This window comes from Entelurus aequoreus, linkage group LG14, assembly GCF_033978785.1.
Source record: "Entelurus aequoreus isolate RoL-2023_Sb linkage group LG14, RoL_Eaeq_v1.1, whole genome shotgun sequence".
Lineage (NCBI taxonomy): Eukaryota > Metazoa > Chordata > Actinopteri > Syngnathiformes > Syngnathidae > Entelurus > Entelurus aequoreus.
Window position 1 is genome coordinate 48,355,371 of NC_084744.1, and position 14,353 is coordinate 48,369,723.

The 14,353-nt window shown below is 36.5% G+C and overlaps 1 protein-coding gene across 4 annotated transcripts in view; it reads right to left on the reverse strand.

Moving 5' to 3' along the window:
- Positions 1 to 13,872, reverse strand: part of LOC133664970 (microtubule-associated protein 4-like) — a 183,386-nt gene extending 169,514 nt beyond the window's left edge. For all 4 annotated transcript variants that reach the window (XM_062070071.1, XM_062070069.1, XM_062070073.1 and 1 more), the window contains exon 1: positions 13,715 to 13,872. The gene's annotated coding sequence lies outside the window, so the exon portion shown is untranslated. The remainder of the gene's footprint in view (positions 1 to 13,714) is intronic.
- Between the last annotated feature and the right edge of the window lie 481 nt (positions 13,873 to 14,353).

Here is a 14,353-nt window from a genome sequence, read left to right on the forward strand (position 1 = left end):
TCACAAAGATAAAATAAGTCATATTTTTGGTTCATTTAATAGTTAAAACAAATTTACATTATTGCAATCAGTTGATAAAACATTGTCCTTTACAATTATAAAAGCTTTTTACAAAAATCTACTACTCTGCTTGCATGTCAGCAGACTGGGGTAGATCCTGCTAAAATCCTATGTATTGAATGAATAGAGAATCGCTTTGAATCGGGAAAATATCGTTTTGAATCGAGAACCGTGTTGAATTGAAAAAAAAATCGATTTTGAATCAAATCGTGACCCCAAGAATCGATATTGAATCGAATCGTGGGACACCCAAAGATTCACAGCCCTAATATATATATATATATATATATGTATATATATATATATATATATATATGTATATATATATATATATATATATATATATATATATATATATATATATATATATATATATATATATATATATATATATATATATACATACATATATATATATATATATATATATATGTGTACATATACACACACACACATATCCATATAAATACACACATTATATATACATTATATACTATATTACAGGGCTATTCAACTGGCGGAAAGCGGGCCATATCCGGGCCGCCAAAGCTTTTCATTTGGCCCGACAAACATCACCCAAATAGGCTTAAAGTAAGTGTTCAAATAAGTGTTGATCATGTACGCAGTACTCCAGCCGACCCGCAGGGCCCAACAACGAGGTATGTGTCAGGATGAAGCAGCAGTGGGGTGAGGACAAGACTACTGATTCAACCCTGGAAAAAAAATCTAAATAAATGGCAAAAATCTGACTTTTAACAACGACCGGACTACAAAGTATGAATGTTCTGCCCCGAACAAGTGCTCGAGTCATTGTTTCCTGTCGGACCTTTTAGGCAACGGACACATTGGGACGGCGCGGCGAAGTTGGTAGAGTGGCTGTGCCAGCAATCGGAGGGTTGCTGGTTACTGGGGTTCAATCCCCACCTTCTACCATCCTAGTCACGTCCGTTGTGTCCTTGGGCAAGACACTTCACCCTTGCTCCTGATGGCTGCTGGTAGCGCCTTGCATGGCAGCTCCTGCTATCAGTGTGTGAATGTGTGTGTGAATGGGTGAATGTGGAAATACTGTCAAAGCGCTTTGAGTACCTTGAAGGTAGAAAAGCGCTATACAAGTATAACCCATTTATCATTATTTATCATTGATCCAGACAAGCAGGAACAAAGGTAGACATCCCAGCGTGTAAGCTTCATCACCAAACTTGGTCAGGCATTTTTAAGTAGATATCATTTGTGCATAAAGATATTTAGTTTGTTTTGTATTTAAATTTCTGACTTTGTGTCGTCTTTTGTATTCGTGGTCGTGTTGTTTTTAGTAACTCTGCCGAGCAAACCACGTTTAATACATGCAGCGCTAAACTTGACCAGTAGAGGGCGACAACGCTAATTGCGATAAGTCACATATTGTGTGTGTAATGTTTGGTGTGTAAATATTGCGTACTTTCTATGTGTGTAAACATTTGTAGTTTATTGTGTAAACTAAACTTTCTACTTTATTTATACAAAATACACAATGGACATTGTTTCTGTAAAATACACAATGGATGTTGTACTTTTGTAATTTGTATTTTATGTTTATATTACAGACATAAATGAAAGAAAAAGTGTCAAGAAATAAGACTAAGGAAGGAAAATCATTCAAAAAAAGGAACATCAATCCTCAACAAAAACTGGAGCTTCTTTTTCTTCATACTGTTAACTATATGCACACGCTGGAAACGAGTAGCGAGGGCTTAATAATGAATTTATTGACAGTGCCGTGTGAAAGCCGATATGTTTACTTGGCAATTAAGTAAACGCAGTCTCAAAGGAATATGGGGCACTTTCTGACTAAATATCCACATTTCGTTTATAATTATTATTAACACATTATAGATAAATTATCATTATTAAAATTATTGTATTCTTAATAAGCAACCTGCATTAAAATGTCTTAAAGCACAAAAAGTTACAATGAAAAACATGTAAAAAATCAGTGCCTAATTAAATGTTAGTCACAGGAAACATAGCAGTTTCTATCGCTAATACCAATAATAATACCAACAAGGCAATACAACTTTATCAAATAACAGTAATGTATTTGAAATTATATCAAAAAACGTGACAACGTTATATTACATTTTTAAGATACAAAATGTTTAGTGACATCAAGGTTCTTAATATGTGTTATGATGTAACTGGTGGCCAACAAAATGCTTTTGTAAGAGAGAGAGAGAGAGAGAGAGAGAGAGAGAGAGAGAGAGAGAGAGAGAGAGAGAGAGAGAGAGAGAGAGAGAGAGAGAGAAGAGAAAGAGAAAGAGAGATGAGACAGCTGCTGAGCTCTGAGAGATTAAAAACTATCCCTGTACCCACAATCCTTTGCTTCCAGCATCCGCCACCTCTCCCTCTCTGAACCCAAGCGACTCCGGGCTACGTAATCATGTCATCTTTCACAACATTGGATGCATTCCTGCATACACACACGTTAAACACACACGTCAAACACACACAGCTTGCTAGCTTTGCATGAGAAAAAAATCATATTTAGGTGTTCCATTGAAAACTTTTAGATGGATTTTGTATGCATTTAATTAATACACCTATCGAACGCCACCAATCAGTATCGGACTATTTTATGGACAGCAGTTATCATTTCTCAGCTCCTTTTTAAAAATGAGATTTTATTATAATTTGGCGCTTTTAGACAAAAGTGAACGAAAATATCTCTAAGGGCCTCCAATATTACCAAAAACAATGTATATTTATTCACAAAAATTGAGTACCTGTATCGACACCAATTTCTGGTATCGGTTCAAATGTGAACGATACCCAGCCCTACTCAAAATAAAGACTTTTTTTTTTTTTTTACTGTTATTACATTCGATCGATATCGGCCGATCTCACTCATGGATGATCGATATCAAAATCGGTAGCATAACTCCCTGTTTGCAACATCACTAGTCAATGTTCTGTAAAAAAAAAATGTATTTCAGTATACAACGAGATCTTCTATGATTGTGTTTCATATCCATAGGGCCGCCAAATATCTGTTTCTCAGCTGTATGGGCCTCAGTGGTGCTCAGTTGTAATACACTTTTCCACCACTTGTGGCAGTAATGACAATATCAAACAAACAGAAGAAGTCTGGAGCTCAAGTCTTGGAGAACTTTCTTAAGCGCAAAAATGATGACTAAAGTGTTAAAGCTGTATTTTTATTTGCACTTAAATGAAAATAATAATTTTTTGCACTTAAACAGTTTATTTCAGAAACATATAATATAATTTATTAAAAATCTATTTATTTTAGCACTGCGTAATTGTATGTAAATGTATTTGTCATCAATTCTATGAGTCCCTGCTTATTAATTATATTTGACATCAAATATTAATATAAAACACAAAACCAGTGAAGTTGGCATGTTGTGTAAATCAAAAGTAAAAACAGAAAACAATGTTTTGCAAATCCTTTTCAACCTATATTCAATCGAATAGACTGCAAAGACAAGTTACTTAATGTTCGAACTGGAAAACTTTGGTATTTTTTGCAATTATTAGCTCATTTGGAATTTGATGTCTGCAACATGTTTTAAAAAAGCTGTCAGAAGAGGCAAAAAAGACTGAAAAAGTTGAGGAATGCTCATCAAACACTTATTTGGAACATCCCACAGGTGAACAATCCAATCCAATCCAATCCACTTTATTTATATAGCACATTTACACAACAAGAATGTTTCCAAAGTGCTGCACAGCCATGTTAAAAACAATATTAAAAACAATATTAAAAACTATATTAAAAACAATATTATGCTACACCAATGACTGAATAAAAACAAAGAATAAATGAATAGAAACATGCTAATTGGGAACAGGTGGGTGCCATGAATGGGATAAAAGCAGCTTCCATGAAATGCTCAGTCATCTGGACACCGATACCCGTAAAATCCAAAAGGTACCAATAGGCCTGACCCGATATTCGATAAATCAATACACCGACGAGGAATGAAAATGAAGTCGGTAAGTTTTCCAGCGCCGTGTGCATTCAAGAGCGGTCACTCTTTTGCATCGGTTTCTGCGGCTGCGGGCGTTTGTACTACAAATAAACGGTAGTTATTATAACCGCTGTAAAACTCCTGATAGTTACTTTTACCGTATTAAATTAAAAAAGTCGGAACACCGTGTTTCATAAGTGCACTTTAATACGGACGGACTGGCGCTAGCTTGCTAGCTAGCATGTAAACAACAGACATTAACGTTTTTCCCCCATTAAGAAACATTGTTCCCCAACCTAAACTTGTACAAACCCATTACTATCTAAACAACTAACTCACACTATTTACAATAAACATAAAGGATGTGCTGTTTTTGCACAAAGTTATAGATAAACTCAACAAATTGAACCAGGAGGTGAACTCATGTGACGTCACATAAACAGGAAGTGAAACAACTGATCACCCTTTACAATTTAAAATAGAAAAAGATAAACACATTTAATAATAATATTTTTTGTCAAGTAAGTTTATTGTGTGTATTTATTTAAAGTTATTAAAAAAAAATACAACTTGCTTAAAATATTTTAGTGTGTGTACCTTTTGAGCACATTGAGCAATACCATGACAAAAATTATAACTGTGATCATTTTGGTCATAATAACTTTATGGAGCCATTTTATTTATTGTTTTGGTTGTGTATATTTGAGGGTCCCCCACCCTCCTTTTAAGAGTGACAGAACCTACTTCATTGCTTTCGGTTGTGATTTTTACTTAAGAGCAAATGTGTACTTACAGTCACAGTATATTTTGTTTAATTTAACTTGGTATATAAAAGTTGACATTTCAATTACAACGTTAAAATATACGTACGAGAAATATAACTTAATTGCATTGAAATGGTATACTTTCATTATTATGTGCATTGGTTTGCAAAAAAATAATGGCAATATAATGTTTTATCGGCAATAATTTGTGGGTCAATATATCGTCCAGCAAAATGTGTTATTGGCCCAGGCCGAGGTGCCATCTTACGATACCTGGGTTGCACGTTGGAGACTCAGCCACACTTTGGCACTTGGCGATCACTCCAGCAGCACTGAGAGCGGAATCAGCCAAACTACCTCTCGGTAATGCAGCGAAGAAAGTGACTCAAAAACGCTCCAATGTGAGTAAAGTATGGCTCCCCTTTTTTTTTAAATGCGCTAGCTAAATGCTAATATAAATTGGCTTTGCCATTGACACGCTACTGAATAGCATTAGCGATTTTACATGGCGGTTTCAACACCTCCAAATGTGTTGATGAAAACTACAACTAAGATGCTCATTAGAATCAAACAGCTGGTGCATAATAAGTAAAATACTTACATTAATAAAAACTTTTAGGGCACAACAGAAGACTAAATTCAACAAAGACTGAACTGAAAAAAAAAAGAGTAATGGTTAATTATTTTAAGCTGCTGATTGTGTTATTTCGTAGAAAAAAAAGACATGACTGAACAATTAGTTTCCATGTATGACTCCCATCAATCAACCCTGCAAGCCCCGCCCCTCACACTCCAAATATCCATCCATCCATTTTCTACCGCTTATTCCCTTCGGGGTCGCTGGGGGCGCTGGAGCCTATCTCAGCAACAATCGGGCGGAAGGCGGGGTACACCCTGGACAAGTCGCCACCTCATCGCAGGGCCAACACAGATAGACAGACAACATTCACACTCACATTCACACACCAGGGCCAATTTAGTGTTGCCAATTAACCTATCCCCAGGTGCATGTCTTTGGAGGTGGGAGGAAGCCAGAGTACCCGGAGGGAACCCACGCAGTCACGGGGAGAACATGCAAACTCCACACAGAAAGATCCCGAGCCCGGGACTGAACTCAGGACTACTCAGGACCTTCGTATTGTGAGGCAGACGCACTAACCCCTCTTCCACCGTGCTGCCCACTCCAAATATGTCCTCCAAATTCCTTTTCCTGCTTCGATACACGACTTTGTCGGGCTCGATGGAAGAGGAACATAAATTGTGGGCCGTTTCGGACTCTAAAACCTCCCGCCTGACTTCCTGTCCGCTTGGCTGTTAATCTGCAAGGATTGAACGTAATCTCAGCAATCCCCCCCGGTAGAAATGATCCACCATGATCTCAACATCATGCGTCTCTACATCTCTGATTATCCAAGCACCATCATGTTTGCAGCAAGTGTCTTTGTCATGAATATTTGTTTAAAAAATAATAACTTATTAGAGGTTTGAGTCTTTGCGCACCTCACAATTAAATTGTGAATCAATTATTTATACATCTATAATTATTATATTTTCTATTATTATGATGTATATTGTTATTATATTGTACATTATTATTATTATTAAAATAGATTCTCAATGTATATACATATACACATGTATACTTATGCACATATATACACAAAAATACATATACATATATACATATGTATACACATATAGACATACACATATATATACATATATACCTATATTTATACACATATCTACACACACATATATGCAAACTATATACAAACATATATACACATATGTACATATACATATATAAATATATATACACACACACACACACACACACACACATACATACATACATACATACATACATACATACATACATACATACATACATACATACATACATACATACATACATACATACATATATATATATATATATATATATATATATATATATATATATATATATATATATATATATATATATATGTATATATATATGTATGTATATATATATATATATATATATATATATATATATACATATATATATATATATATATATATATATACATATATATATATATATATATATATATATATATATATATATATATATATATATATATATATATATATATATATATATATATATATATATATATATATATATATATATATATATATATATATATATATATATATATATATATATATATATATATATATATATATATATAAACATATACACACATATACATATATAAATATATACACACATATAAACAGCGACCCCGAAAGGGACAAGCGGTAGAAAATGGATGGATGGATGGATAGATAGATAGATAGATAGATAGATAGATAGATAGATAGATAGATAGATAGATAGATAGATAGATAGATAGATAGATAGATAGATAGATAGATAGATAGATAGATAGATGCATACATGCATACATGCATGCATGCATGCATGCATACATACATACATACATACATACATACATACATACATACATACATACATACATACATACATACATACATATATATATATAAATATATATACACATATATATATTTATACATACAGCTTTAATACATTTCTGTATTACTTAAAATTGGACCGGTTTTGTTTAAAAATATATATATATTCCCAACATTTAATAAAGTCAAATACAAATACAGCAAACAGGAGAAGTATCGAACACTTCTCTTTTGTAAAGTAAATCTGTACAGCAGATATGATCATCTACATCACATATGTCAGAGTCAAGGCCCGCGGGCCATATCCGGCCCGCGAGAAGGTTTTTTACGGCCCTTGGGATGATCTTGATTTATTATTAGAACCGGCCCGCAGACCGCAGATCTTTTACACGCACCAAGCGGATGCCGGTCCAAGGTTCCGAAAGGGGGCGAGCGGCCCGCCGGGACGCGCCTGCCGGCCGAAGGGCTGCAGCCCGGCCGTCAGTCGCGGAGCCCGCCGTGCCACGCGCGCCAAGGGGGCGGGCCGAAACCCGGCCCCGAGGCCCTGAGACTTCTGCTTTGTTTCCCCAAACCGCGCGTCACCGCCGGGCCCGCACCACCGTCGGGCTGCAGCCCGAGCGTCGGTGGCGGAACCCGTCATGTGCCGCGCGCGCCAAGCGGAGCGGGGGGGTCAAGCGGGCCGAAACCCGCAGGCCACCCCCTCACCACGAGGCCCTGAGACTTCTGCGTTTGACCCCTACGCGCGGCCCGTCGGGACGCGCCCGCCGTCAAGCCACGAGGGCCAGCCGTCGGGTCGCGGAGCCCGCCGTGCCACGCGCGCCAAGGGCGGGCCGAAACCAGCGGGGGGTTTCGGGCACCCAACTCGCCTCCCTCCCACGGAGGGAGGAGGGGGGTTTAATGTGAACATTACTGTGCAATCACATATTTAGAGTTTTTACTCAATTCAAGTTTAAAAGTTAAAGTTTAATATTTGTTTTCACTGCATGTTACTTCTCCTTAAACAAAGTGTTGTTTTTGATTTATAGATTTTTGCACTTTATTTTATTGTATTTCAATTTAATTATATTTTAAAAATATTTCAGTTGAGTGGATGATAGAAAATTGCTATTATTGTTTTTTTCTTTGAAGTAAATTTAGCCCACTTTTGCTAAAATAGAAAATATAGGCTACTGATGGTGCCTTGAATACCGGTTTCTTTCATTTAATGTTCATGTTATGGGGATTTTTATATAAAGGAAATTTGTCTTTTGTGTCTGTTGAAAATTAAAGATTACTGACAGAGCCATAAGAAAATATTGCTTTATTTATCTGATCATATTGGAATATATTTGTTAGGTTTTCAGTAGGTTCAATTAGGTTCACTAGACTATATGCGTCATTTAAAAATTTTTCAATGAACATTCGAACAGTCCGGCCCTCGGCTTGTAGCTAAATTTTTTATTTGGCCCTCCGTCCATTTGACTTTGACACCCCTGATCTACATCAACAATATGATTTGTCTGAGCGGCTGGACAGGACAGAAAAAAAATAAATGAATGAATAAATAAAGAAATAAAAATAATTAAAAAATAATTTGTAATATATATATATATATATATATATATATATATATATATATATATATATATATATATATATATATATATATATATATATATATATATATATTAGGGCTGCAACAACTAATCGATTAAAATCGATTATAAAAACAGTTGCCGATTAATTTAGTCATCGATTTTCGTTGGATCTATGCTATGCGCATGCGCAGAGGCAATTTATTTATTTATTTATTTTATTTATTTATTTTTTATAAACCTTTATCTATAAACTGCAACATGTACAAACAGCTGAGAAACAATAACCAAAATAAGTATGGTGCCAGTATGCTGGGTTTTTTTCAATAAAATACTGGAAAGGATAGAAATGTAGTTTGTCTCTTTTATCCGATTATTAATCGATTAATCGAAGTAATAATCGACAAATTAATCGATTATCAAATGAATCGTTAGTTGCAGCCCTAATAACTGTAATATATATATATATATACATACATATATATGTACAGTATATATGTGTGTCGTCTATCTGCTCATTCACCTCTATGGCTCACAGACGTGTTGCCACTCTGTGTGGATATGGTTGTCTCTCCGGATTTATCAATCTACTTCTTAGCCGGTTACTCTGCTTTAGCGCGGTTCCTGTTAGCCTCGTTGAAATGTACAAAGCATTCTTTCTTTTCTTGTTTCACTACTTCCCATCCAAGCTAGCTTAGCGCCACAGCTAGCATAGCTTGTCCTCTCCCTCCTCCGTGTGCGTCTGCGCTTACCCAGCTAACACTTCACATTAAAAGAATGTTAGCTAATAGTGTCTGTATTTCTTTATATACCATTATTCATAAATAATATTACAAAACAAACATTTAAAAGTGGAATAAAAGTGCAAACAGGAGTAATGTAATGAGAGAATACTGCAATATTGACACTACTTAAAAAAGTTAAGGAGTAACCCGGAAGACGCGCACATTTTTACACGGAGTGGCAGACAATTTTGCTTGAAAACAGAACTTTAGATAAAACTTAGGTAACTTGTTGGTATAGCAGCGACAAACGTTCTTATCATCAAGTTTAAAATACAATCTCATAGCAACTAACATACTCGTTGATGGCGCCGCTAGCATGAATGCTACATCGACAACAAGCAGAGAACAACGCTACAATGGCTGAGTTTACATGCGTCAATGTTGTCAACAAAAGTAGCACAGAAACATAAGTCTTTGCTAAACGGACAGCCAGCGCATGTAAACCACTTAAAGTAGCAGTAGAGTGGAAAAACAAGTTGCCTCTATATTGAAGCTATTATCATGTATATCTGATTTATGACACCAAAAGACTTCCGAGTAAACAGATATGATCAAAATAGTATCAATCTCATGGAGATTCCCGAGCCATTTTGAGGGATAATGAGGAAGACAATCACGTGATCCGTGACGTAGAGGAAGAACCACAGATCCCTTCCCCATCAACAACAATGCTAATCAAGCAGACTTTGTGAGAGCCAACAACGATTACTTTGGGAAAATTATGATGCAGAACCTTATATTTTTTAGCCCAAACACAAAGAGGATGAGCAATAAGTTTTAGAAACCGAGTGCCAAACGGATGGAGCGTTATTGTGACACTAGCATCCGCAGCATGGCTCGGTGCTAAAAATACAAACTAACCATAACAAAACAAACACTTACTGTAATATTTCCACTCTCGCTGGGATGCCGACTGACGGGACACTCACATAATCCCGTTTAGATGAAGAATCACAATCCTCACAAAGGGTTAAAAAAAATTCCTGCAACAAGTCTCTTTTTGTGTCTTTTTCGCCATCCCAGGGGTTGAGAAAGTGGACCAGCCTGTCGGTCCATGGTCACATTTGTCTACTAGCAGGTGAGAGATGCATGAATTGTAATCTAGAATTTACTTTCGGCACGTTTCAGACCAAGCAGACGCAGCCGTCGGCTCACTGTGTCAACAATAGCAGCGTAAGCTAGCATTAGCGCACTGCTATCAATGCGCTGCTAAAATAGTCCGTCTGCGTCAGCGCTTATAATAACAATATCACTCATATTTGGTGAAATTTCAGGTCACGACATGTAAATGGAGTATTGTTGGCGCTTTCTGGATGTTTTTAGAGAGTATAATGAGAGGACCCTCCATCTGTTGACTCAATTGTTAGCCTTTTATTTAGGATTTTGAATGCATAAAAAAGCCAAGCCTATGTGTTCTTGTCTTACATGAGGATTGTGAATGATAAACAACGCATCTATTTCCAATGTTTGCATATTTCCAGTATGACTGATCTAATAATATGGTCAGAGTGCAGAAACGTTACTCTAGTGACGTAGAATCCGCGGAAATTACTGAAGGTGTTTGGAGTGGTAAATTCAAAATGGCTGACTGAATTTGTGCATTTTGTGACATTTTGGATGGTATTTTCACATTTTTGCAGATTGTAAATACAATTGGATATGGTTTAATGGATACAATGAGCGTATAAAGATAAACCAACTGTACTACACAGAGCATCAAGTTGCAACTACTGGCTGAATGTGAATTTATTGTGCATACTGGAGAACATTGGACTGAGTACGTAATTTCATAACATGGTCACTACTGCCTAGTTTCTCTTGTTATATTCTTATTTTACTGTTATATATTTATTCTCATTGTTGCTTTTTATTTTGATTCTATTGTAATATTTTTCTATTTTGTTTCCATTTATACACCCATTATTTACTTTTTACTTTTAAATTTGATCTCAATTCTGTACACTGCTGCTGGAATTTTAATTTTCCTGAGGGAACTCTCCTGAAGGAATCAATAAAGTACTATCTATCTATCTATCTAATCACAATGAGCTGGGGTCGCATTGTACCAAAAAAAAAAAGGATCAGCATTGTCATCTGAAAAGGTAAACAAGGTTGTTTGTTTAAAGTAAAGAAGAGGAAATGCAGATTTAAATGGTGCACTAGATTAAGTTTTTCATGAGTGTGTTTACTACATTACCTTAAATTTGCAATATGTTTGCACATTTTAAAAATGTGCACTTAATTCTTACTTTAATTACTGTCACCAAGTTTTGAATTTAGTGAAACATTTTACAAATGTTCCTGTCTGACATTCTGACTACCAAATTGCATTTCTATCCAAGTATCTTGACACATTTGCCGTAAATTCCGGACTATAAGCCACTACTTTTTTCATACACTTTGCACCCTGCGGCTTATAAAACGGTGCGGTTCATTTATGGATTTTTCTTCGCTGACTGCCGCAATATAAAAAGTTAAAAAAACAACAACAAAAAACAAAGACACTTAAATGGTGTGTTATTGTATGTGCTATGGCGCCATTTTTTGGACGACTTTGCTCACTGCAGGTGCTGCTGTGTCCTTCCATTCAGTATTTTCCCACGAAAGTAGAAGTCTTCTAGCCGTCCATAGCATTTCTACTTGTGTAGCTTCGTCATGCATCACTCCAAGCAACGTTTGTATTTATTGTTTACAATATAATTAAAACAACTCTTACTTACTAAACCGTCCCATGTGTGATGTCTATAGGAGTGTTTTCATGCATATTTGTACGAGCCATCGTAATGTAATGAAGCTAGTGCCGTTAACGTTAGCTAATATGCTAACACGTTTACGAGTGTCTGTGTTAGTATTATCAACTTACAACGGCATTCTTTTTATATTGTTTCAGTTTCACAAATTCCTCAGTAAACTCACCAAAACGTCACCGTGGAGTTATTGAGTCTGTTTAGCAGATTGGAGAGCTAGCTTGCGCAGCTAGTGGGTGCATGACGATGACTTCTGTTTGTTTGATCAGCCGTTTTACTGCGGTCTTAAAGACACTATTTGGAAACAATTAAGGTATGTAAATGAACATTTACAAAATATTTCTGTATAATAACTCATTTTGCAACGTTAATATCTGCGGTTTATAGGTCCTGTGCGGCTAATATATGGAAGAAAAACATTATTCAGAAATGTTGTGGGTGTGGCTTATATATTAGTCTGGAAAATATTGTCAATAAATAAACATTCACTTCGGGGTTTGGGTGTGGAAAAAAATGATGTCTCCCAGAGCGGGGGCGTGGCAGAAAAATTGAGAATGTCGTAGATTAATTTCTGTTTCGTAACCGACAACTTTGACACCGTGATATTTCTCAGCCTATACTCGCACAGTCAGACTGCGTAATGGTTGCATCCCTACACACAAGATGGTGTTTTTAAACATAAACAGTAGTCATCTCCCACACATTTTGACATTCCCAAGCAAACGTTAGTCCAGGAGGAGACAGCTGGACAGAACTAGGCCCAGGCAGAACAATGCTCACATCCACTAATCCTCTGTGTGCGTGGAGGGATATCGCGGTGTAACAACAGCCGTGCTTATGACGGAACTCTTTACTGGCTGCATTCAGTAGGAAAAAGAGGCTTTATATAAGAAGGCCTCCCAGCCCACCTTGATGAAACCGTCGTCTCATACATCGTGCCGACATGACGACATCTCTCACACTTAAATGTCAGCACAGGTCGTTTCGGATTTTTTTTTTTTTCCGGGCAAAAATCGCGATTACGGCATCACTGTAACAAAGAAGCACGAATCCATGGATCTCTGCAGAAGACCCCCCCCCCCCCTCACCCCTCCCGCTCCCACCACCCAATACACGCCCACCATGCCGATATGCACCGCAATGATATGTTGCTCGTCGTCCACCGGACATAAATGCATCGTAATGCACATGTGCGCACCGATGTACCGGAGTGCCGCACATTAGACATTGCATCACTCAATATAAGGATGGTGCGGCGCGAGGACGGTCAACGATGCGCGTGACAACGCCAATAAATTGTCCAAACTCGTCTTTTTTTAAATCACTCACGGTGCAGATGCGTGTCGTTGTCTCGTGGATTGCGTGCTTGTCTCGCCAGTCAGTGTTCGATTAATATGTCTCTCCACCTTTCTCTTTCCCAAATAAAAAAATAAAAAAAAGCTGGCGTCAGAATTCAGGAGTCGGCCCCGCCCCCCGTCAGCCGCTGGGCCAACCAGAAACAGAGCACTGAAAAAGCAATGGTTTATAATAGAGACACTCTTTAAATCCTGTTGCTGTCAAACTTGGTTACGGTTTCGGTTTTTTGCGTACCGTTACTAGCGATGTGAGATACCACTGAGTTTCTTTTCTGATCAGTAAAACTTTTGTGCAAATATTTTTGCTAAAATTTAAAGAGTTGTGTGTTTTCAAATAATAACATATCAAAAAAAAAAAAAACAGTAAAGTAATTTAAGAAATAAGAGAAATGTAATAATATTAATAATTATACATACCTATGAAACAAAGTTTTGTATGTACGTATATATATACACATGTATTTGTGTGTATATATATATATATATATACACACATATGTATATATACACATATACACATATATATGTATATGTATATGTATATATATATATGCGTCACACAGTCACGGGGAGAACATGCAAACTCCACACAGAAAGATCCCGAGCCCGGGAT